Here is a 4,842-nt window from a genome sequence, read left to right on the forward strand (position 1 = left end):
TCCATGTTTTTGATTGACTGATTGATTATTTTGTGTTATTTTTTGTTCGAAATAAAAATCAGAGTAAATAAAAAACTAACAGTTGCTATAGAGTCTGAAAAGGAGCAGGATGCCCTGCCCCCCTTTTATAATCATAATTTTATTTAAATTTTTTTTTTTTTAAAATAGATAAAGAATGAATATAAACATGTATGTGGGGGTATTTTCTTTAATCAAGAGCATACTTGTTTGCTTTGACAGCAATCAATGACTGTTCATTCATTACAAGAGTTCTCTGCAACCCTTAAATATACAACTCCACATATACTCCACAAACAATGTCCAAACAATCTGATTTGTGTTCACCAATCATCACATACTGTTGCCTTTTAGTTAAATAGCTCTGAATCCATTTCAGCACAACCCCTCGTATCCCATACCGCTCCAATTTATTAATGAATCAAATCAAATCATACTTTATTTATATAGCACCTTTCATACATAAAAATAGCAACTCAAGGTGCTTTACTGAAATGAAAATACCATGGACAAAATAACCCTGCTGCTAATAGTTTCTGATCTATACAGTTAGTAATTTCCTCTATTAAATGCATTATCGCCAAAGATGTTGATCTGTTGTTTCTAAATTGAGTCTGATAAGATATTATGTTTGTTATTAAATCTATCCAGTCTTTTTATAAATAATGACAATGAAACAGGCTTGTAATTTTTTTAAATTTGTGTTTGTCTCCTGTTTTGAACAATGGTATAACTTTTGCTATTTTCATTTTACTTTGAAATGTTCTTGTTTGAAATGATGAATTACAGATATGTGTTAATGGTTTAGAAATTCCCAGAATAACCTTTTTCAGTGTTGCCATGTCAGTTTTATTCCAGTCTGTTGATGTCTTATTTTTGCATTTACTTACTGTATTATCTCATTTTTTCCAGCTTTACATATAAACAATGAGCTAATGTTTCTTGTTACTGGTTCTTCATCATCATCTTCAGGCACCATTTTCATTCTTTTCTCTTGCCAGTTTTGGTCCAACGTTAACAACGAACTCACTGAAGCTATTGGTTTCATCATTTATGTTGGTAATTTTTTGCCATTACCAATAAAATAATTGGCTGATGATATTTCCTTAGACCCATAGTTAATAATACCATTTAATATTTTCCAAATCCTCTAATACTTTACAATAATAACTTTTCTTACATGTTCTCATTATGGTGGTTAATTTATTGTGTGAATGCTGTTTTCCTGTTAGTTTTCCTGTTTCTCAGCTTGTTCAGGACATTTGGGCTATGACTTTTGGTATTTATAACTTTTATAATTTTTAAAATATTTAACTTTAAGCAAAAATATTTTGCCATTGAAATCAATGGAAAAAGTTTCAGCTCATTCAAAAACTTCCGCTTCTTTCAACTCCTACTACTTTTACATACTTTCAGCTAGAAACACCATTCAAACTTTAAACAACTCACAACGGATTGGGCTATTCCCGAATGACTGCTTTTGCCGATATGTTTTACGGTTTCTGATTTATGGAAGTTTAAAAATAATAAAAATCTTCATTTTCAACAAAATCTCGCCCACTCTAACGCGCTCTAACTTTTCAGCCTGCACCGTCACTCAAACAAATTCTCATAACTCCTAGAAATTTCATCGTACAGACATAAATTATACATCAAATTTAGGAGGAATTTAAGTTGGCTTCGAAGAGAAACAAGAGTGACAGAACTGGGACTTATAGATTTTGAGCTAGGCCTCTCCAAGCGAGCAAAAGTCTACTTTTGCTCCCATAGACTTCCATTCAAATCAGAGGCAGGATTCTGGGTCAACGTGCATTTCTTCTGTGTTTTTAACTCGTCACCATTTAAATTCTGTTCAAAGTAGGGATGAATAAATTACATCCCTGCATTCCTCAGACCCTCCTGGTGCTCACGGTGAAAGAATTATTTTGATATCTCTTTTGGTTTTCTGTCAGGAATGAGGAGTTCGGGAGGTGCGCAGAGTGATTCGGCAGTTCAGCTCAGCTCTTTTCTCAGTCTGTGTGCCTGTCAGTTAAGTGAGGGGCCGTTGTCATGACGACCCAGTGAGTGCGCTCAGCTGTGAGCAGCCAGCTGACTTTTGCCCTCATTCATTCATTCAGTCCTATGGAGCCAGCCGCTATGAATTATGGGACACCTAACCACAGGACAACCTTCTCCTTTCAGGCTTTTCTTCGACTTTCCTTAGGAAGTGCAGTGTTTTTAAGATATCAATGTGACAGGAAACAACCTATTTACACACACACACCTTTTAGTTTTCAGGTCCAAGTTATACACCAAATCGTAGCCCTATGTCTCAGCTTTCACCAATGGTTGTCATCAAGGAGCTGCAATTTTTAGTTTTTTCATTACACCTCTCTAAGTCAGAGCTTCATTCTCAGCTATCGGCCTGTATATCAGTTACTGAAGTCAAAGCAGTGCAGTGCATTTAACAGGTTCCCATTTAAATTTCTTTCACGTTACAGTAATAAAAGACACATGGCTGCGTTCATCAGACGCCCCCCTTATTTTTTTATTTTTTTGGACAAGTCTTATAGTTTTCTTTTAATGAAGAGTTGTTCGGGAGGTGTGCAGAGTGATTGGAACAATGCAGCTCTGGTCTCTTCTCTGTGTGCCTGTCACCTGAGGTGGGGGCCGTCGTCATGACAACTCACTGAGTGATCTCAGCTGTTAGGAGCCAGCTGAACTTTGACCTCATCCATTCAATTGATCCAGATTATGGTCTTCTCACCTGGTTTTGTCCTCCTAATGAGTCCACATATGTCTCTGTCCTCTTCTCCTGTCTCCTCCTTGTCCTTCTCAATACAACAGGCCACATGTCCTCCTCTATCTCTCCTCCTCTGTCCTCTAATCATGTCCTTTGCTGCTCACTTACATGATGGACTGTGGTTCAGCTGCCAATTCAACTTTATTTCAGCTCTTTCTGCCTTTTACAATCATTTGTTCTACATTCAACCAGTTCAGCACCTTTAATATTCAGTTTAAACTTTAAATAATTTGACTACTGACTTCAGCTTCATGACTACTTCAGCTGATGCTTCAACAAGCACAGCTCAGCCATTTTAAGCCATGTTTAACTATCTTCAGCACATTTCAGTTCAACGTTTCACCATTTCAAATACATTTAAATACCTGTTTGAGCTTAAAGGCAGAATCTGTAGGATTTTCAATATAAATTCATGTAAAAAATAACAAATACCATAATTAGAAAGTTTAAAAACATGTCATTTGCCATCATTTCATATGTGATATTTTATGAAATTACAAAGTTATTGGTTCTTTTTAAACTTTTTACGGTCCGTAAAAGTTGTAGTACCTTTTTTCCACCAGTAGAGTGAGTATAAGACAATTTATAGCAGAGCAGCTCGAATATACAGCTCAGAAGCGATTCCTACATTAGTTGAGAGAAAGGGAAGAAGAGGTGGAGCTTCGCACTGTGGCAGTGTTTCGACTGAATTGCCTCACCAATCTTCACGTGAATTTGTGAGAGCAGAGCTTCCAGAGAAGTTTAGACAAATCGACCTTGGCTTGTCTATTTGATATAAAGCATGGATGAAACCACTTCAAAGCGACCAATATCACCGCCAGAGTTAGCTTCTGGTAAGAAGAAAAAAGTACGCTACGAGTCACAAAAGCTATATGACCAGAAGCGTGGGAAAACTAGAATAAATATCGGCGTCGCCTTCACGCGCTGGAGACAGCTTCGTAACAACAAAGGACTGAAGTCTGATGCAGAGTTGGCAACATTTCTTCTCGACCGGTAAGTATGAACTTTCACACAGTTAGCAGTTAGCTGTAACCAAGAGGTCGTAATTAAAATGGTTCGATGCTAAGTTTTATGGTTAATGGGTCCTCCTCGGTTGTATAGCCTGCTGTTACGTTGTTCTGTGAGTACAAACGTTATATTGTCCCTCAACTTGTAGATAAACGGTGATATGACCATTAGCCGCCGTGTTAGGCGTTGTCATGACTACAAAGGTAGTTCTCCTACAACGAAGAAAGACGATGACATGTAACAATGTGCGACCATGGACCAACAATTTATTGTGTGCGACTGTCTGTATATTCATTTTTTTTATTATTGCCTCCTTACCCAAACTCAGAGTATAAAAACACATTGATAAAAAGCCAAGAGAAGCGGGGAGGGGGAGGGGGTCTTACAGCCGGCACGTTAGACATCTCATATGGCGAAGAACGACACAGACCAGAAGCAAGGAAACAGAAACTGATTGTAAAACATGGTATATGTTGGACTTAATCCATGTATTTTCTTCATTAATGTAATATTCTTTTAATATGTTAGAAAAAAATTAAGCAGAAAATCTGGATAAGAGGTGAAGATGTTTGTACTGCTGCTGTCCCCGGTCTGTGTCACGTGACCTGCACTGGCCGCGAACAGGTCTCTCGCAGAAGTTCAGCAGTGGCTAACCGGTTTGATAAAAGCATGAATACATCCAACACCACGCAGGTCTGGAATAAATGTAATAAAACCCACAAATAAGAAACCTGGATCTATTTTAAGCTGTAATACAACTCAGAAATTATTACAATGACGGCAAATTCCGCTAGTGCACTTTCGCGTGATGGACATGATGTTCTCTACTAACACTGGAACTGCTCCTTGATGGCCCGCTACTGTTTCAATATTCCTAGGAGAGCGTAAAAAACGTTTTGGCTGGTTGAAGTGTTTTCCGACGCGCTCTCTATCAGCTGACGGAAGTGTGGTCATCTGTGTGTGCGCGTATCATGCGTGTGGCATCAGGGTGGAACTTGGAGCGACAGAGCGCATATATCACATGCCGTCAATGT

At 38.0% G+C, this 4,842-nt stretch overlaps 1 protein-coding gene across 1 annotated transcript in view; it reads left to right on the forward strand.

Moving 5' to 3' along the window:
- The first annotated feature begins 3,484 nt into the window (after positions 1-3,484).
- Positions 3,485-4,842, forward strand: part of LOC121640002 — a 7,539-nt gene continuing 6,181 nt past the window's right edge. The window contains exon 1 of the mRNA XM_041985652.1: positions 3,485-4,842. This exon is cut by the window's right edge and continues 496 nt beyond it. The gene's annotated coding sequence lies outside the window, so the exon portion shown is untranslated.

Source organism: Melanotaenia boesemani, chromosome 5 (assembly GCF_017639745.1).
Source record: "Melanotaenia boesemani isolate fMelBoe1 chromosome 5, fMelBoe1.pri, whole genome shotgun sequence".
In the NCBI taxonomy this organism is placed as follows: domain Eukaryota; kingdom Metazoa; phylum Chordata; class Actinopteri; order Atheriniformes; family Melanotaeniidae; genus Melanotaenia; species Melanotaenia boesemani.